The sequence below is a fragment of the Schistocerca serialis genome, chromosome 1, assembly GCF_023864345.2.
Source record: "Schistocerca serialis cubense isolate TAMUIC-IGC-003099 chromosome 1, iqSchSeri2.2, whole genome shotgun sequence".
In the NCBI taxonomy this organism is placed as follows: Eukaryota; Metazoa; Arthropoda; class Insecta; order Orthoptera; family Acrididae; genus Schistocerca; species Schistocerca serialis.
The window spans coordinates 274,550,141-274,572,164 of record NC_064638.1 but is presented as its reverse complement, the minus strand read 5'-3'; the positions used below and the strand labels follow the sequence as shown (position 1 = coordinate 274,572,164).

The 22,024-nt window shown below is 42.2% G+C and overlaps 1 protein-coding gene across 2 annotated transcripts in view; it reads right to left on the bottom strand.

The window, feature by feature from the left end:
* LOC126467915 (synaptic vesicular amine transporter) overlaps nt 1–22,024 on the bottom strand; it is an 805,596-nt gene that overhangs the window by 3,556 nt on the left and 780,016 nt on the right. The window lies entirely within an intron of this gene.

Below are 22,024 nucleotides of genomic sequence, written 5' to 3'. Positions count from 1 at the left end.
CCTCTGTTTCTGGCGGTGGCGCTGCTGTGGCAACCGCAGCTTTGGTGTCTCCCTCTGGTGGAAAAGGGGAAAGGGTGCCTGTTACATGCATTTAAGGGGCGCTATCAGCTCGGCGGTTGTCTTTTGTTATGCCAGTGTAGCTTGGATTTCCGCCCTTCCCAGTTCTATAAAACCCTCCAAATCCTCGAACGCCATGCACTCCGCATCCTCTACGACCTCATCCCCTTCCCCCACCTTCTCCTTTTCCTTGAACACATCCACACACTATATATTGGCCGCCGCCTTGATTCCCCTCACCCCCTGGTGTCTCCCTTCCTCTCCACCCCCAACCAGTTGCCGCTCCTTTACCGTTGTGTCCCACCCTCTCTCCATCTCCACACCATCCATCTCCTTTCCCAATGCAACTTCCACCATCTACCCCCCCCCTCCCCCCGGATGATGAGCTTCCCCCTGACCAACTCTAACCCCATCTTCCTGCCTCCTCCTCAGGGCTCCCTCTCCTCCCCCTCCCTCCTCCTGAGCGGCTTCCCCCTCCTACTCCCCCTCCCTCTCTTGTGCCCCCTTTCAGTGTCTCTGCACTCCATCCTGCCTTGTCTTCCCTCTTCATCTCCCACCCCACGTGTCTCCTGCCTCTTTGTGTACCCGCTGATGCCCCTCCTCTCTTCATCCCGCCACTTCCCCTGCTGCCCCTTGCTCTCCCCTCCTTTTCCATCCTCTCTGACCTTTCCCTCGGCAGGTCCCACCTGGCAGTTTTATTCTTCGCCGTGTGTGCTCCAAGTGGGTTTTACGTGTGTTGTTCTGGAGTGTTTTTAATACTGTGGCCGACTTTTAACCTGTGCATGTCCATTCAGTGTCTTCTCTGTGCTTTAAGAATCGCCAACTGTGTTTTTTAACTTTCTGGTGACTTTTTTAACTGTCCTCCATGAATGTCTCCATGTCGGTGTATTTTTACCTCCATTTTCTCCCATTATTTTGTTTTAAGTTCCCCTTTTTTGTCGCCTTATGTATGTAACATTCTATTCTTGTTTTAAGTTGTCATGTCACTCGGTTGAAGAGCGGCGGATTGTGCCGCTGACAGCCCTCCCCTGCTCATATGGGGCAGGGGAATGAAATCACAATAAAGAAAAAAAAAACAAAAAAGAAAACTCTGTGGTTGGTCAGTCGGAGTGAGTAGGTCAGTCTGTCAGTCTCGGCGAGTATGGTCAGTTGGTCAGCCGAGTCAGTGTGGGGCGGTCAGTGTCTGTCTGTCGTCCGGACTGCTAGTATGTGTTAGGCCGCCAGTCTGCAGGAGTTTGTTCAGGCAATGGTCATTGGCGGTTGGATCGATCGGTTGGTCGGTCGCGCACTGGGTCACAAGATGAATTGTCTGTCTTGAGCATCGGCGCATGTGAGGTCGCCACGTCAGTCCAGTGGGCCGCGCCGTATAGTGAGGGGTAGTGGCTTCGCGGCCGACACGAGAGCAACAGGGAGTCAACCCACGACATCGGTCTGGCCGGTGCGAGCTGCGACGCCGTGAGACGGGAGATCGGCACGCCTTCCTGCGTCCGTTGAAGCGGCTGGCAGCGGACGGTTCGGGAGAGCGTTTTGGGGGTGCTGCGCCAGATCTTCGCCAGACATTGCAGTTTCTTAGAAGTTAAGTGATTCGTGATATGTTGTTTCATTTGGTTGTTAAATTCTGCTTGTTTTCTCGGTCAGTCTCTCGTGCCCAGCTTGCTCGTCTGTCTCCTGTCCGCATTTGTTAGGCAGTTAGTGCCTGTCTGTCTGCCGTACGTTAATAGCTGCCTCTGTCATGTTTGTCGGATTCGGTGTTAACGAAATTATTGCTTGAAGTGTAAAGACCAAATTCCTGAAATATGTTTTTATCTTGCCTATCATCTTGAGAGGCGGTATATTTATAGTGTGGAGCATGTTTGTATATTTTATGTAAGACTGCATTTCATGGATTTTTATTTAAATGGTCATTTTAGTATATAAAGTTGCCACCCTTCCACCGCAAGAGTTTTCTTTTAAAAACAAGTTGCACTTTCGGTGGCAGGTAATTTTTTTAATGTGAGTGTTTGTATCATTTCCATCCCTCCTACGGGGTGCATAGTTTATGTGTTTGTGTGAGTTGTTAGAATTTTTAGTTTAAAGTAATCTGGTGTGTTGCAGATTTACACCAGTGTAGTCTTTCAGAGGTTGTTGTGAGCGGTCGTGACTACGGCCGTGTTAAAAGGGAGCGGCAGGATTCTCGGCCCGATAGCTCGTACTGTAAAAAAAAATAAAAAATAAAAATAAATAAATAAATAAAAAAATGTTATTTCTGCCTCTGAATAAATTGTAACTTGATATTTACAGGGTGCTTTCTGGTTATAATTTTTAAATCTGTTTTTTTTTTAAAAGGAAAGTGTTTTTAGGCATAAAAATTCCACTTGTTGAAAGAAATTTGTTTTCATCAGTTACCCAGTGGCAACTACTTCCACGGTCACACAGTGTGATTAAATGTGTTAATGTTCTTAATGAATCGTTGGCAAATAAAGTAAATTCCTTAAGGAAAGATTTTGAAAGTAAAACCTCGGTTCAATTATATTCAATTGTTTCCTCTCCGGTGGGCCCGCAGCTTGCGTAAGGTCGAAGAACGACATATTTTATTTTAAGTTCGCGTTTTTTTGGGGTACTGTGTATTTTCACTGAAGCACCAAAGAAACTGGTATACTCATACGTACTCAAATACAGCGGTATGTAATCAGCCAGAATACGGCGCTGCGGTCGGCAAAGCCAATGTAAAACAACAAGTGTATTGGGCAGTTGTTAGATCGGTGACTGCTGCTATAGTGGCAGGTTATCGACATTTAAGTGAGTTTGAACGTGGTACTATAGACGGAGCACGAGCGATGGGACACAGCATCTCCGATGTAGCGATGAAGTGGGGATTTTCCCGAACGACCATTTCACGAATGTACCGCGAATGTCAGGAATCCATTAACACATCAAATCTCCGGCACCACTGAGGCCGGAAAAACAGCCTGTAAAAACAGGATCAACGACGACTGAAGAGAATCGTTCACCGTGACACAAGTGCAACCCTTCCGCAAATTGGTGCAGATTTCAGTGCTGGGCTATCGCAGGTGTCAATGCTTACGTACGTGTCACCTGTCACAGTCGTATCTAGACGTATCAGGGGTCCCATATCACTCCAACTGCAAACGCCCCACACCTTTACAGAGCCTCCACCAGCTTGAACAGCCCCCTGCTGACATGCAGGGTCCATGGATTCATGAGGTTGTCTCCATATCCGTACACGTCCATCTGTTCGTCACAATTTGAAACGAGACTCGTTCGACCAGGCGACAGGTTTCCAGTGATCAACAGTTCAATGTCAGTGTTGACTGGCCCAGGCGAGGCGTATAGCTTTGTGTCGTGCAGTCGTCAAGGGTACACGAGTAGGCCTTAGGCTCCGAAAGCCCATATCGTTGATGTTTCGTTGAATGGTTCGCACGCTGACACTTGTTGATGGCCTAGCATTGAAATCTACAGCAATTTGCAGAAGGGTTGCACGTCTGTCAAGTTGAATGATTCTCTTCTGTCGTTTGTCTCATTCTTGCATGATCTTTTTCCGTCCGCAGCGATGTCGGAGATACGATGTTTTACCGGATTCCTGATATTCACAGTACGGTCGTGAAATGGCCCCACGCCACTCGTGCGCCGACTATAACACCACGTTCAGACTCACGTAAATTTTGATAACCTGCCACTGTAGCAACGGTAACTGATCTAACAACTGCGCCAGACATTGCGCCGTATTCTGCCTGTTTACAGGTCTGTGTATTTGAATACGCATTGCTATACCAATTTCTTTGGAGCTGCAGTGTATGTCATGTACAGAGCTAATGTCGCCGATTGGCTGAAGAATAGAGGCACTAGCTTCTGTTCGCCTCTCGCTGGTGGCGCTACTGCGGGACCTGTATGCGCGTAGCTGCCAAGAGCAGCATGTGTGATTTCACAAGTAAATATTCATTACCAGAATTAGTATATTAATTTAAAGTTGAAAGGGAGGGGGAGGGGGGGGGTAAAAAGTGTGCCATTAAAGTCAAATGGCTAATAACGAGCCCGCAGGCTCAGGTAAACATAGAAATTCTTTATTGTATCTCAAAAACGCACGAGAAGCACTTGTAAGTGAATACGCAACGGCAACGAGCGTGAGTGTAAAAGCAGAAGCGCTTCAGGGAAATATAGTTGTATAAGAGGCCCAATACTTGAGGTATTAAGTTGACCCTGAAGATGAAGGGATACGGTAAAAGAGCACACTATGACTGAGAAGCTGGAAGTATTAAAAGATAACTGCAAACTGGTGAAAGACAAGTGGTGCGAAGGGGGGGGGGGGGAGGGGGATGGATAGATCATCACTTGCGAATGCCAGTTTAATAGTGTGTCAAACTGACAAAAATCATAATTACTAAAAGAATGCAGAAACTAGTAGTGAATAATTCAAACAAATTAAGGAAGATGAGAAAATTTTAGTGGCTGGAGAGAAATCATGAGCGTATTCGCACAGGATTCAATTTAAAGTGCATTGCTAATGCTTACACGCTGAGCTGATATAAAGTCTTATCGCCAACAAAAGTAAAGCTAAGTAATTTTTTTTGCAGATACAGGTCTGCAGTCCCGGTACACATAGGAATCTCCATGCCACACTATTGTAACAAGCTAGTAAAGGAGACAAAAGAAAGTGGCACAGGCAATTGATAAAGCGAAGTACCTTGCAGGAATTCATTTTCCGCATTTCATGGAGAACAACGCTGCATTGTCCAGTGTTGAGCTGTTGGAAAGGTGCGGCAACAGTGCACCACAACGTAACGCATTGGTCAGCAGGTGCAGGCGCTTCCAGTGGGGCGAAACAAATCTGGATGGCAAAGAACAGAGTGGCAACCCACTTCTGCGTGAAGAACCGGGTGTCTCGAGAAAAGTGGAGGCATAGGTGCTCGAGGAGAGACGCATCACAGTCGAAATGACAGGAGAAAATATGAAAATCATTCGTGGATGAGTTCTCAAAGTGCAACGTCAGCGGATGCTCACACCCACTAAAAAAGCTCGCCGAATCGGGGCAGCGGAGGAAACGTTGCAGCTGTGTCAAGTTCATACAGATCACTTCTTCAACCAGCTAACCACCGTGGACGAATGATGGCTGCATCACTATGATCCCGGGGCTAAGAATTAGAACAAGAAATGGTTTTACCAACTCCGGAAAAGGCGAAGACCCACCGTCGTCGGACAAGATGACGATGAGTGCTCTTTGGCTCTGTCATGGTGTGGCGCTAACACATTATACATGTAAGGGAAAACTATTAACGGAACATACTACCGAAATCTCCTGATGAAATTACTGGGAGGCTGGCAAGGTCAAGTGTGTCGGGAAGCTGTCCAAGGCTACACTTGCTTATTTTGCAAAAAACCGACAAGGAAACATTCGCAGGTATAAATAAACGATCTTGATGAAACATGGCTGGTATGTAGAGGAGACAGAATAATGCATTAGATTTTTTCTTTTTTGCACACTTTCACTTCAAAGGGGTAGAATGGACCCTGAAAGGTAATTTGGCACATTATATTTAGAGGGAACATCTTCTAAACCACGCTATATAAAAAAAGTTTCGTCTGGAAGTTGAAATGTAACTAACGTTCTTGAAAATTATGTAATCAACGTATGTGATAGTTTGAAATTTTCCAAAAATCCTACCACCATTACCTACTTCTAAACTACAGAAACTTTTGTTACAGCTTATGTTAAAGAAGCTTTCACGCCATATCCATCCATGTGTAATAAGGCTGGCTTCTGAAATACCTTTTTTGGAAAATAAGCTGTACAGAATGTGGTGCATGAGTCTTTCAAGCGCACCTAATTACATTATCTAAACTTCATTATTGTTATAGCTATTTATTTACTTAATTTGTTGTATGTTTTAAATTGTTATTTTAAGCTTTAAATTCATGTCTTTTTTTTAGTTTACCATTTCACAAAATTATTTTTTGTTACCTGAAAATGAAAAGTGACTCTTTTTTATGAAAGAAAATCACTACAATAATGATAATCTGTGAAGAAATGCTTAACGTTACGCCGAACATGAACCCAAAATAATTAAAATGGATAATTACTATAATAATGAATCTTTAGGTATGTTATTAGGTATGTTGAAAATACTCTGACACCACATTGTGTGCACCTTATTTTCCAAAAATTGTATTTCAGAAGCCAGCTTTATTGTAGATGGATGCATGTGGCGCGAAAGAGCCTTTAATTTATGTTGTAACACAAGTAATTAATGGAGGTTGGGTATTTTGTAAACTTTCAGATTATTACAGACATTGATCATACAGTTTTCAAGAACGTTAATTAAATTTTAACGTTTATATGAAACAATTTTTTTTACATATCATGGTTTTGAAGTTAGCCCCTCTAAACATCATATACCTTTTAGGATGTGTGTTACCCCTTCAAAGTGAGACTGGATGAAAACGAAACAATAAGTACTGCATTGTTTTTAGCCCTCTACATACCTGCCAAGTTTCATCAGGGTCGTTTGTTTATGCATGGGAATGTTACCTTGTCAGTCAACTTGTTCGGTCACGCATGATATCGCTGGGCTATCAAATATTGCCTCCTCATCCCCTTCATAGCCCCACCCCCTTCCACGTCACCAGACGTGGAAGTTAGTGACGTCTTCCTCTTTCATCAGCTGAAGAATGAGGACAAAGTAATTTTCGAGATAGAAAGTTTTCTGAACAGCCAAAATCTAAAATTATAGAATGAAGGTCTACACTAAATCATCTATCAGTGGCAAAAATGTGTCGCACCGAAGGGTCAATATGCACAGGAGGACCAAGATAATCACCAAGTTTCAATATCGCAGTTTAATTTTTTCTAAGTGATAACCCTCGTAAAAGACCTACGTTACTCTATCGCGGAAATATTTTTTCAAAATTGTTGAAGAAATTAATGTAACCAAAAGTAATGTAACAATTAAAAGCAATTCAAAGTTTGGGTTCGAGTAAGGTTGCTCGACGGAAAATATCATGTCGTCATCTACTCAACAAATATTGCAATCCTTAAATAACAAAATGTCAGCTATTTTTACAACTTAATATCAACTGATAATAAGTTTTGTGAGCTATCCAGTGAATATGACTGTGTAGATACCGATAATCGCTTGTAAATTCTTAGTTATTGTGTGATTAATAAAATTACTGACAATTAGCCTAAATCATACTTAACGAAAAGTGTGCAAATATTCATGTATTTTTATTTATTCAATCTTACAAGGTGAGGACAAGTTGGTGAGTGAGGAGAAAGGATTCGATTTGCGGAAAATTTCTATTCTTTATATACATGAATAACCATTCAATGGGGATATATCAATCAAAATAATTACTTTTTGTACATAGTAGAAGTTTTACACTCAGTCCTTTTGAAGAGACTGCAACAGAAGAATTGATAATACCAGTTTTGAAATAAATTTTATTTGGGAAAATGTGTATCACTGAGCTTTTCAAACAGCTAAGTGCAGAAAATTTTCCTTTTCACGAAATCGTGTGTTTAGTATCGCCACATTCATTTTTTAGGGAATAATTTTTTGTGGTAGCTTGGAAAAAAATGTTTTGATTGAATAAAAGTGAGACTAATATGTCGAGCTCACCTACAGTCATCTTGTAGGAAACCCCTTCAATGAGTTAGACATTCTAGCTGCACCTTCACTATACATGTGTACCTCTGATACTGAAATTTGTTATTAGTAATGTAAAGCAAGAAGAATGATAAAGTTGCAACACAGAAAGAAAAATGACCTTCATCACTCATTACTGAAGGTGGTAGTGGCTCAAATAGATATTCAGAATACATGCTTAAAAATCTTTGCTCAGTTTCATAACTGTGCACAATGAGAAACCATTAACATACAGCCTGTTGTTTTCAACAGTTCATATATTATATGTTAAATACACCACATTGGACGTTAATGGTTTCTCGTTGTGCAAAATATCAGCTATATTATGTATCTTGGATATGTGCTCGTATCATGTAATACAACGGCTGGTCTATAGGACCAGAAATATATTTTTTTCGACATTGATATTTCACAGACGGGTCATACATATTTTAACATTTCAACATCCATTTGAGAATAGCTACAAAGCCGAAATCATTACTGTGTAAAACAAATGAAGGATTAACAGTCGCATGACGGAAATTTATTTCAAAATAAAGTATTGCCTTTGGTGGCATAAGTTGTGGTGAATCAACATGTTTTCACGGCTTTGACTGTTGGTTTGTCTCTGAGGCAATCAGTACACCCAAGTTTCATGTTTGTTCAAAAACCGGCGCCAGATATCTTTTTGGTTGCTCTGAAAACATGTCAAACTTTGTTCGGACGCTTCCATTATGATGCTTTTCTCATCCTGAGTTAAGAGTCGCGGCACCTATCTGGCAGATAATTTTCTCATATCCACTTCCACTATTAAAATGTGATACACCCGTTCAGATAACATCCCTATACCTTCACAATTTCCTGCACTTTCAGTCGGTGATTCTCCATGACTATTTATACACTATTGCAATAATTTCGGGCGTAGAGGCACATCTTGGCTAACCACTATGCGGTCCTGTCTCGAACAAATTTAAACTCCTTTGTCCAACTGGCAAGAGTTGAATATGAAGGAGAAGAGTCCCCTAGTGTGTTCTGAAACCCAGCGTGAATTCCCCTTATTTTCATACCTTTCTATACGAAGTATTTAATCACTGCTCAAATCTCAATTTTTTCCGTCTTTACAAATTACTATACGGGAACAACAACAGAGGGACACCCCCACCACAGATCTCTACCTAGAGCACTGACGCGTCACGGGTTACTCATAAAGTATGAACAGTTATTACGCGGGAACCTCGTTGCATTAGTGCTTACATATGCGGCGCTTCCAATAACGTTTGAGAGCGCTGCATTCACAGTGGACGCCATGTTACTCGAAGGCCTGCTTTAATGGGGCACAAAATATCTCTAGTCTTGGTGGCTGACAACATACCAGTCCCAATCCATGTCACCACAGCACGGATCCTGTTTTGTCGTCGTTGCCTCAAAGTAGTTTCACGCTTGATGACGATGGTTGAGACATCTGTCGAAAGATCGAAGAATTTATTCGAAATTACATAGCTTGAGAACCGAGAAGATTTCATTCTGAGCGTTCTTTGGGTAACATCTAACGAAGGAACAAAGATGGGAAATTGAAATTACCACTGGATCTGGAACTGGGACACCGTCTGTTCTCTGCCTGACCAACAGGGAATACTTTGATTTGCTACATGACTTGAACGTACTACTGTTATAATAAAAATCTAACTGGAGAAACTGTTAAATTTGTCGAAGTACCTGCATGTATAACAAATCTGCTTGCAAACACAGTTGCAGCAAGGTAGGTGCGATATGCGGCATCGGAATTTAACAGAAAACATTTTAATTACTAATTTTAATAGGAGGATGCAAGAAATTACTCTGTATAAGTAAAATGATTACTTTTTCCATTGCACCTGTCAGTTTTAAGACGATTTTCTTGCTTAGATTACCATTTTCTTGATGTGGTCTTCAACCCGAAAACTGGTTTGGTGCAGCTCGCCATGTAGGTCTCTTCTTCATCTTTGCGTAGCTACTACAACTTACAATCATTTGCTGACTTGGCTTACTGTTTTCATGATGTCTCCCTCTCCGGTTTGTAATCTCCCCTCGCCTTCCACAATCCTTCCTTTATTAACAAATTACCTATCCCTCGTCACTCAGGTTGTGTCCTACGTACCTAACTTTCTTGCAGACAGTTTGAGGCAGTAGTTTCTTTTCTTAATGTATCAATGCAATACCTCTTCATTACTTACCCGGTGTACCCATATAATCTTCAGTACTCTTCTGTAGCATCACATTTCAAAAATTTTTATTCATTTCTTCTCTGAACTGCTTATCGTCCTCTTTTCATTTTACGTATAAGGCGACACTCCAGACAAATATTTGAAGAAAAAAGACTTGTTGAAACTTAAATTTATGTGAGATTTTGATAAATTTTATATCTCCTTTTCTTATACCATCGTCCGTTATTTTACTGACCGAATTATACCCGGCTACTACTGTCACCGCCTCATTTCCTAAGCTAATTCAGCCAACATCACCTAATTTAATTCTTGTACACCCATTATCCTTGTGTTACTTCCAAGGATCTCTAGTGTACTGCCGGATCCAATCGTCCACGACATTTCGGCGAACAACCATTCAGCTATCATCAGGTGTCTACTACGCGCTATTGGTATTTAAACTTGCCGGCCCAGATTTCGGGTATCGCCGGCCTCGTACAGAGCTCGGTGTTGGGGGCATGTGGCTGAGTTTGGTGGTGGCGGTGTCGCATCTGGCGACCGGATATGACGTTCTGATTTGATGGGGGTTAGTACTAACTCACATGCCTCGCTTAATTGGGAGCCCGTGTCTGTTGATTAAATTATGTCAAACGAATTCATTCGCCTCTTTAAAAATGTAGTCCCAAAATTTATTGGTGGTAGATGGGACTTTCGTTTTCTGGTATTTAATCTTATGTCAATTTACAAGGCAGTGTTCCGCTATTGCAGACTTGTTGGGCTGCAGCAAGCGGATGTGCTCTTTTTTGTGCATTGATGTTCAGCTGTGCGGGTCGTTTGTCCAATATAAATTTTTCCTCATTCACACGGAACTTAGCACACCTCTGTTCTTCTGGTCGGGACGGTGGCAGCTGGAGGCGTGGAGATAGAAATCCGTATGCGTTGACTCACTGTATGCACTGAGGGCAAGCGAGCCATCGCTCCTACACTGAACTAGGATGTAGAGAAACGGAAGTTTGCCTCTTTTCTACTTCTTCCATGGTAAACTGAATGTTGTCATCGATGGAATTCAGGTGTTGTAAGAGAACGAGAGTGGATACAACAACCAAGAGCCCCAAGAACGATACGGAGGACGGAAACACGAAAGAAGACAATAAGAAGACCGCTTCGTATTGTTTTCTGGAAAAGTATCGTCGAAAAAGGAAGACTACTGCAAAAACACCACATAATGCCAGTTTTCCGCCCGCCAGCCAATAAATACGAGCTTTGTTACCGACAGTGGCGAACTGGGTCTCAAAAATGTGGAGGTGTACCAAGTTCCGACGGCCGGAGTGGCCGAGCGGTTCTAGGCGCTTCAGTCTGGAACCGCGCGACCGCTACGGTCGCAGGTTCGAATCCTGCCTCGGGCATAGATGTGTGTGATGTCCGTAGGTTAGTTAGGCTTAAGTAGTTCTAAGTTCTAGGAGACTGATGACCTAAGAAGTTAAGTCCCTTAGTGCTCAGAGCCATGTTCCAAGTTCCGTGTGAATGTGAAGAACTTATACTGGACTTATACTGGACAAAAAATCCGTGCTATTGAAGATATATATACAGAATATGAGCACCCCACCCGCTTACTGCAACCGAACAAGTCTGCATTGAAAATGGATATCAAATGAATTTTCAAAGAAGCCAATGAAATCCTCGTGACTGATTGTTTAATCAACAGGAACACGGGCTTCCAACTGAGTAATGAGTAAAGCATGAGAGCCAATACTAAGCTCCATCGAAACAGAACATGACACCCGGACGCGAGATGCGTGGGGTCGGCGAGGATCGAACTCTGGTCCGGCAGGAATAAATAACGCCAGCACGCGACAGACACTTCATTGTATCAGCAACACCTAATGATGGCGGAACGAGTGTTAGCCTGGACCTTCGACGATTGGATCTATCAGTACACCGGATAACCCTGGAAGTAGTGTATACGCTAGGAAAGCCTTAGATCACATACTATAGTTGCTATACTTTTGTTGATGTTCATTATATGTAATCTCGTTTAGAATCGAAACACCATCCATTCCTTTCACCTGATCATTTACAGTCTCTGAGAGAATTACGATGTCAGCTGCAAACCGTATAGTTTTTAGTTTTTCTTCCTGGACTTTAATTTGCTTTTCAAATTTTTGTTTATTTTTTTCAGTGGTTACTGTACAGCATAGATTACAATCCTCCACCACTCACCTCTCAATTGGTGCCTCCCTCGTTTTTACTATGTTTCTGAAAACCCTTTGTTCGGTGGACGTTCTGCATTAATCCACTGTCAGACTTCGTATCGGATACTGTGGTTGTACGGCGGAACAGTTTTCGTTTGATGCACGAACTGGGAACTCGATCCACGCAAAAATTACAGCGTCTACTATTTCACGCTATTGACGACTGTGATTCCAGTTGCTGCATGCTTTTAAGAGCCTCATCGCTTGTATGAATATTAGAGTCGCGATCGGAAATGCGCCTATGGGGGCAGTATCGGACCCTAATGGCTATTGAAATTACTCTTGTTTACCGAGTAAACGAATGAAGCCGTCTCGGATGGCGGAACATTAAAAGAATATGCAATGAGCAGTGTTCCCAAGAAGCTCCTGAAGATCAGCTATAGAAACCTGTTCTGAAATCCATTACCGTAATCTACATCCAAATACTTCTGCATCGATTACCTGTATAACTTATAAAGTACATAGCAGCATTGTACAGTGCATCAGGGCTGTCCAGTAATCTATGACATTGGCTACGCTGTTTCTTGTAATAAACAAAGAAGGTAGGAGAGACGAAGATACGTTTACGACTTATAAAACATAAAGAATGAGTTAATGAATTTTACAGGTATAGAAAGATGAGGACACAACTAACGTAGATATATTTCACAGAAAAGATAAATACACGTACAGTATTATTCATAGTAAGTTAGACCTATCAGTCTTCTCTCCGCAGTGCACGAGCTATTCATTTAAAGTATCACGAACCGGATCGAAAACAACTGATTTTCAGTCAGTTCTAGAAGTTGATATGGCGCAATATATTATTTTCTAGATAAGAATAAAGATATATAACAGAATAATTAGTGTAAATTATCACATTGTCAGGAGTTCACCAGCTCTGAGAAAAGTCTAGACTTGACTTCAGCGCTAATGTGTCCTAACATCCCCAGAGACAGAAGGCATCGATTCAACATAATGTATGTGAGTATAGTAAAGAACACGTACGTCAAGATACAGTTTCCATTTGGAGGGGCGAAAGGAGGAAGATTAGTGCGGTAGCCAACGGGGTCATTACAGATGCCGCACAAGCTCGGATTGGGAAATAATCGGTCAGAAAATCGGTCGTATCATTTCAAGGAAACCATCCTGGCAGTTACCTTAAACTAAATAGGGAAACTGCGGAAAATCTAAATTTGGGTGGCTTGACGGGGTACAGACCGTAGCACTCCCGAATATTAGAACTCATCAAGGTAGTTATAAGGTGAAAATCAAAAAAGACAGGCAAGGAGGTTACATTAAGCAAACCTACTCTCAACTGTGCTAGAGGAAGTTTTCAGATAAGTAAACTGGGGAAAATTGAATGAATACGTGTTAATGGATCATATCTGAACCATCTTCGTTTCGCTGATGGTATTATGCTGTTTGCCTCTAGGGCGGCTAAACTTCAGAAAGGGATAAAGGGTTCAAATAAATGACTGCAAATTAATTGCAAATTGAACTTACAGAAAACAAACTACATAATATCAAATATATTGAAAAGGAAATTGAACAAACAAGCGATGAAATCAAAGAAACAATCGAGAAAAATTTGTATTTAGGGCAGTTTTTTGCAGATGCTTTATTCAATCTGAGAGTTGCGCAAGTTGTTGGAGAATCTTTCCACCCAATTATCCCAGTTGGCTGAGAGTGCCAAAGGCAGTGAGAATACGGGGATAATGCCCAAGAAAAATCTCTAGAAAAACCGGAACCAGGTGACTGGTTATTTTTGCACTTTTTTCTGGAACAATGTTGTCCACCGTCTCAGACAAAAATAAACCAAAATTTTGCGTGTGCGCGTGAAAATAACGGCTGGACAGAAAATAAATAAACAAAAGAGTTCAAAATGACCTGAAGTGCTTTTCGTCACTTAAATCGAAAACTGAGAACTACGCTTCCGCTGTGTCTGAAATGGAAAATTTACGATAAATATATATTACCAATGTGTTCCTAGGGCAGTGAGGCATTGGCTTCAAAAGAGAGCGCGGGATTAACCGAGCGGTCTAGGGCGCTGCAGTCATGGACTGTGCGGCTGGTCCCGGCGGAGGTTCGAGTCCTCCCTCGGGCATGGGTGTGTGTGTTTGTCCTTAGGATAATTTAGATTAAGTAGTGTGTAAGCTTAGGGACTGACGACTTCAGCAGTTTAAGTCCCATAAGATTTCACACACTTTTCCTTCAAAAGAGAAACTATTCAAAAATCCAAACGCTCTCAGAGAGCAATGGAGAGATTCATGTTGGAAATTGCTAGGGGAAACAAAGAAATACCCAGCTTGCGCTTGTGTGTGATGGAGACACTTAACATTTGTAATGTCATCTCTCTTGGACGCCTATGTGCTACGTATGACAATTTTGTAAAGCCTGCGCCTTTCAAGGGGGAGAGACTGCAAGTGATGGAAAACATGCTGCAACTACTAATATCACCATTGTCTGCCTTGATGTTGTGACCTGTATGTGTCCTAAGATCCGATGATGTCGGCTTTAGTTTCGCCGAAACCGGTAATCATGGAATAAAAAGGATTACTGCGATCTTGGCTACCAGTTTATTATTTTACAACCATCTAGATCGCTCCCACGTGAGCACAATGTGCTCCCTACAAAATCGAGGTATGTTGGCGACATTAAGAAGCTAAGGTGGACGAGTGGCTGAAGACTGTATTACATATGAAAGTCTAGGCGAGGTCTTTATCCAGAAATGGAAGTGAAATGGCGAATGCTGCTGCTACTGACGATGAAGACTATTAAGGTACTTGTGAAACAGAAAATATAACAGCCAAGGAGTCTGCGCGATATCAAATGAAGTAGAATGCGAAGTTTTCCTACTGTGATTGACCTCGCATAATTGGTACGTGGCCATGCGCCTTTCAAGGGGGAGGGACTGTAAGTGATGGAAAACATGCTGCAGTAGGTGAAATCGACCATCCTACCGCGTCATAGTTCTTTACAACCACAAAAAAGCATCATCAGCAAGTGTGGTGAACATTTATCATCCTAGGACGAAAATTCTAGGTGACGAAGGACGTGGTTCGATGTTATTGCCGCAAATATCATCTAACCAAGTGGACTCTTCTGCGTCTGACCTGCTTCCAGTCGGCCCATAGTCCTCTATGGCATTTTCTCTGGTAAGCGAACAGCTGACGATATTTTAGAAAGTTGTCTACTGTCTCTGTCGTCTCGCAGTAATTCAGTATGAACTACCGTTCTAATCCCAAATATGCTGTTATCGTTGTGTACGAAATACACAACCGGGTTTCAGAGCCACTGGATTGCGTCTGCTAGTTTCGGGCGGCATCCGGTTTCGTTATCTGTTCCTGAAATACTGAAATTCATGTGATGAAGCCCTGATTACAGGAGCCGTTTTGAAACTACACTGGATAAAATACGCAACCTGTATGATTTCACATAATTAAGAGACTAAAATTTCTCCTGCACATGCTACATTATAGCCCACGCTGGAGAAAACTTTTCGTCCTTCGTATTTCCAACTTACGAATGGTTCAAATGGCTCTGCGCACTATGGGAGATAACTTCTGAGGTCATCAGTCCCCTAGAACTTAGAACTACTTAAACCTAACTAACCTAAGGACATCACACACATCCATGCCCGAGGCACGATTCGAACCTGCGACCATAGCGGTCGCGCGGTTCCAGAATGTAGCGCCTGGAACTGTTCGGCCACTTCGGCCGGCCCAACTTACGAATGATAGGGAACTGAGCGACTAATGAAATGACGATGCTCTAAATTTATCGATAGGTATCTCATCCACATTTTCATTCGATACTGTGTTCCGTTGTTCTATTTCGTTTAGACAAAAGACTTCCTCTACTATATTAGAATCCTGCTTCATTACTTTTCATTAGTCGTTCGCATGCCGTTTATGAATGTAATGAATCTTGTTGTTTGCATAGTGCTGGAAGAAATAGGGAATTCATCTGCTAAATAGAAATTTATGAACGCCAAAATATGAATAAGTAGTTACTAAAATAAATGTTGTGTTCGCCGGGTGCAAGGCTTTCAATTTGACGCTACTTCGGCGACTTGCGCGTCGATGGGGATGAAATGATGATGATTAAGACAACACAACACCCAGTCCCTGAGCGGAGAAAATCTCCAACCCAGCCGGGAATCGAACCCGGGCCCTTACGATTGACATTCTGTCATGCTGACCACTCGGCTACTGGGGGCGGACAGTAGGTACTGATAAGCTCTGTAAAGGAAGGTGAGATTTTCTTTTATAGATCTTTCTGGAAATCAGTATATTCCAATTAAATATTACATTTTCTGAAGTATTCAGCATCTTGAAAAAATATGGAAATACCAAAAACATAACACATTATCATGCCTAATAGGGTGCAGGAAAACCGTTGGCATTCGAAACAGTTTCCAGTCCTCTCAGAATGGATAAATACAGGTCCTGTATGTTTTTCATCGGAAATATAGTGAAATTTCAGATAGCGTTTATGGAGGTGGATGGCGATCACGCACCGTTGTCTCGAAAGCAGACCACAGAGGCTCAGTAATATCAAGATTTGCTAGCTGTGGTGTCCAGGGAGATGCGACAATTCATTCTCGTGCTCACAAAACCAGTCCTTGAAGGTGCGAGTTGTGTAAACAAGGGCTCTGTCATCTTGGAAAACAGCATCACCATTGGGGAACAAAGCACCATGGGATGAACCTGATCAGCCAAAATGTTCAGATGGTCCTTGGCAGTAGCACTACCTTGCAGAGGACCTTTCGGATCCATGAAGTACCACTGCCAAAATCAGCAGCGAACACCCGCCAGGCTTCACTCTTGGCACGTAAATGCGGCCAGAAGTTGGAAACAATGTGAAACAAGCCTCATTCGACCAAATGACGTTCTTTCATTGCTTCACAGTCCAGGTTTTATGGATTCGGAACCAAGTAAAGGTGTTACGAGCATTTGTGTTAGCGGTGCTGCTTTCGTGTTGTTTTGGTAATGACGGGTTTCGCGAGTACGAAATTCAGTTCTGCAGTGACCTCTGTAGCTGTCGCCCTCTAGTTTTTCGTCCCAATCCTCTTTAATAACCCTCTGTCACGATCACTCAACAGACTCCTTCGTCGGCGTTGTGACTCCGCGGATGATGGTTTTCAGCTTACCCTGTATTTAGTATAAATCTTCAATAAGGTGTTTTTTGAAACACTAAATACTTCGGCTACCTTGGTTACGGAGGCAGCCAATATTCGAGCACCAACGATTTGCCCACTCTTGAATTCACTGAGTTCCGACATAATGCACTCACAACTACACGGAACAGTATTGTGACCAGCACTGATACTCGTATTGAGGACTTTGCATAAACGCCGTCCGTTGTCAAATACATGAAAATGACTCTGAGTACTATGGGACTTAACTTCTGAGGTCATCACTCCCCAAGAACTTTGAACTACTCAAACTTAACTAACCTAAGGACATCACACACATCCATGCCCGAGGCAGGATTCGACCCTGCGACTGTAGCGGTCGCGCGCTTCCAGACTGTAGCGCCTAGAGCCGCTCGGCCACGCCGGCCGGCCTGTCAAATACAGCAGGGCAACCTGCACGCTTGGCTAGTATCTGTATTTATCGCGGTGTTTCCATATTTTTGTCGAAGCCGTGGCGCTGATTGGAAATAAAATATTGGTGAAAGAAGCATGAGCCAAAAGGGAACTTTCTACGTAATAACAATGCAATGAATATATTTTCCCACGCATTGATTCTTTCACGGATATGACACTTACATGTCACTTCGTTATGATGGATACTTTAAATCTGTTGCAAGAAGATCAAATGAAAAGAGTAAAAATATAGTGAGTCATTCACTAGATAATGAAAGGTAACAGAGTACTTTTAATGATGCTGTAGTCTTATTTCATGGACGATTTCACGGTTGCATGAAGGATGTTGTTTTCTCTGGTACTTAAGCTGCGCCTTTCGTATTTCATACTGTATATGCACTGAATGTGTTTCCTACTAGCTATCAAGGTTCTCATTAGCAGCGCACTGCTAATGATGCCAATTAGTACAGCACAGAACTAGATCGTTAGAAACGGGCCGCTTCTCTTCTGACACCCCTCAGAATGGAGGGGTGAGGTACGATGAAGCTGCTAGTGCTGCTATAAGCTGACGTGGCACAGACGTCAGAATTGTGGAAAAGATATTTGGTAGACCTGAGTGACGGGCCCGCTCGATGAACTAAGGTTCGTAACGGTTCGTTATTCACTATTTCAATCAAATCTTAGAACAACAGGAAGGAATGATCGTTAGCGGAAAAGACTGTTTTAATAAATAGAAATAAATGGTTGCAGTTTTAACTATTACGATCCAAATTGCACTACTGGCAGATTTTTATGTAGCTACCGTAAGAGCAAATAAGAAGTTCGGTGGGATCAATATTAGAGCAAAGCTGTGTTCTTATATACTACCTGCTGCTGCTTCCGTAGAAGTCCAGCACTCACTGTTAAGAGCTCCACACACACGAGCGACGAATTGCAGTGACCTGTCGCATGCGATATCATCTGCAATCGGTCGCTCGCCTCGACACCCCAAACACGAACGGTTTTCCACGCAACTTCGATCAGCATAATGAACGCCACTGTGTCGAGAAGTTCTGCTATGAAAAGTAAATTACAATGTTCAACAGCAGTTCCAGGTGTCTTCATATCCCCACGAATACTTGTAAAAATTAAACTGAAAATAAACGAGAATTATAATTTATTAAACTTGTTTTGAAACAGTTTTCTTCGGAGTCTGTATAATTGTGTAATAGATGCGACGAAAACACTTAAATCAAAATCTCCATTTAATATTACAGCTCGTCGTTCTGTTTGGATGTAAAAAACTTTAATAATGCCTACAGCTCAGAATCATCAGATGGAGCATAGTGAATGGTGACTATTACTATGAACTTCCTGTCAGTTCTGTTTCTAAAGTACAAGCTTCCAAATGCTAATCATTCATAATCGAAAGGTGTATTTTGTATTACTTCTTAATACAAATGGCAACTCCGTCCTCCAATTCACTTAGCAGAATAGTTCGTGGTCGCTGAACAACTACATTCTAACATAAAGTCCTTACTTAACGTAGGCAAAGCTAAACGAAACAAAACTGCACAACTGCGCTTAGGGACGATTAGCAGGAGAGCTCACGACTAAAACTATGTCACATCGTTTTACGGCCGAAACGTCATAGAATCGCTAGAGTAAGCAACTCTCGACCCGAAAAGGTCTGCCAGTGGTGTGCACGTGTACGAAGTTACTCTGACTTCCGACCACGTCATTTGAGTGCTTCACCAGTTTTGTCAGGTAGCATATATTCGCAGCTGGCCTGGATATTTCTTGTTGCCGTAATTTTCACATTCTCGTAGAATGATTGTATCCTACTATGTTTAGTGTAACAGAGTCAGATTACAAATTACAATCTCTCCTCTCAATGTGCTAGATTTTGGACCTGTAATTGTGGGATCCAAGTGTTATGCGCTGGTTCCGGGGCAGTCAGATGTAACCGCAGCCCGATACTGGATATCATGCCAACGTTATGGCAGGTCTATTCATCATGAAGGTTCCGGTGTACCGCATCTGACCACCGCAAGGAAGGATCGCCGTACTGAGCACCAAGTACATCGTAAACCCTCCACATTTGTGCCTGCCGTCCCACAACAAGTAACGGACTCATAGGAACATACTCTATCATCTTACACCATTGTTAGTAGACTAGCAGCAGGCAGACTATGTTCTTTTCTTCTGGTAATTAATCATTTATGAGCAAACGTATTTCTGGTCTGCATTATCTATTTCATAATTACATCATTTTCAAGATTTCACAAATTTTTCGCTTTCCGGGCTAAAGAAACCCATCTGTTTTATAGTTTATTTTTATTTTATTTCGAGTCAAAAACATTACAACAATATTTACAATATATACAATATAACAAATCAGGTCAAATCATAAAAGAACAAACTAAACGGTATTAGCCCAAAATTGTGCAACGGCAGCAGCATTGTCTGAAACATCAACAAGCTCTTGTGTGGAACATGATACAGGACATCTAGGACAGTTAATTAAATGTTTGGTTGTCTGTTCTTCTCCGCAGTCACACAAGGTGGAAGATTCCTTCATGAAGCCCCATTTAAACAGATTGTCCTTAGTTCGTCCGACGCCACTCCTGAGCCGATTTAGAGACTTCCACACTGTCCAGGCTTGATTTCCACCAGGAGGAAGGGTCTCAGAAGGAGTCATCCAATCGTTACTGTCAGATTTTGCTGTCCACTGAGATAGTCTGGCTGCTCCAGTCCGACCGGTGAGGGGTGTAGTAGTTCTCATGAAGCTCCTCCTAGATTTGAGTCTACTAATTGGTAGCTGGTATCCATGTAGCAGGTGATCGGTGTTATGATCTGCTTTATGTCTCTCAAGTTTGGCTGCGACTTCACGCCTTATGTCTGGAGGAGCAATACCTGCTAGTTTATGGAGCTTATCAATAGGTGTAGCTTTGAGGCATCCCGTTACTGTCCTGCAGGTTTCGTTCAGGGCCACATCAACCTGCTTTGCATGAGATGACTTGTACCATACAGGACATGCGTATTCAGCTGCGGAATAACACAAGGCCAAGGCTGATGTTCTTAGTAGTTTGGGATCTGCACCCCAAACGCTGCCAGTGAGCTTCCGCAGGATGTTGTTACGAGCAGCAACTTTCTGCTTGGTGTTAGTGCAGTGTTTTCTGTAGGTCAACGTTCGATCTAAGGTGACACCCAGATATTTGGGGTAGAAACAATGTTCAAGCTCTTGATCTTCCCAAAACACTGTAAGTTTTCTATAGGCCTCTCGATTGCGTAGGTGGAAAGCACAAACTTGAGTTTTAGCAGGGTTCGGTCTTAAGTTATTGACTCTGTAGTACTCATATAGGTCCTTGAGAGCAACAGTAAGCTGGTTTTCTACTGTGTCAAAATCTCTGGCTTGTGTGACTAAGGCAAGATCATCTGCATAGATGAAACTCTTTGTAAGAGAAGGTTGAGGCTGGTCATTTGTAAATATGTTGAACAATATGGGGGAAAGGACACTACCCTGAGGCAAGCCATTCCTTTGACTTCTCCATCTACTCTTTCTTCCTTGGAACTCCACATAGAATCGCCGGTTTTCCAAAAGTGTCTGCACAGTTCTGGTGAAATTAATGTCTCTAGTGATGTAGTAGACTTTGTGCAATAATTGTCGATGTTGAATGGTGTCATATGCTGCTGTGAGATCCACGAAAACAGCCCCGGAAATGTATCCTTTTTCATATCCCTCTTCAATATGTTCAGTCAGATTAAGGACTTGTGCTGTACAATTCTTTCCAGGTCGGAAACCTGCTTGTTGAGGTATGAGTTGTTTTTCAACAATGGGAGTGAGTCTATTTAGCAGCATTCTTTCATAGATTTTATACAAATGGCAAAGGAGCGAAATCGGTCGGTAGTTCTTGGGATCAGCTGCACCCTTTCCAGGTTTTAGTAAGGGAATAACTTTAGTTTTCCTCCAGATGGCAGGGATCTGTTTCCGCTTCAGACAACCATTATAGAATTGCAGAAGCCATCTTTCCGTGATGGGACCAAAATGTTTAATTTGCTCAATCATTAGGTCGTCTAGACCAGGCGCTTTACCATTTTTGCATTTCTGAATTGCGGTTCTGAGTTCTTGTAAGATGAAGTCATACTATAAAGGTGAGGTTCACTCATCAGATAATTTCTGACGGACCCATTTAATGATATTGGATTTTACAAAGAACTTGAGATGCCAGTTTTATAGTATGACACTGGCATCTCAAGTTCTTTGTAAAATCCAATATCATTAAATGGGTCCGTCAGAAATTATCTGATGAGTGAACCTCACAATTGTTTTATGTTCACTTTCACTATTTTCTTCGATAA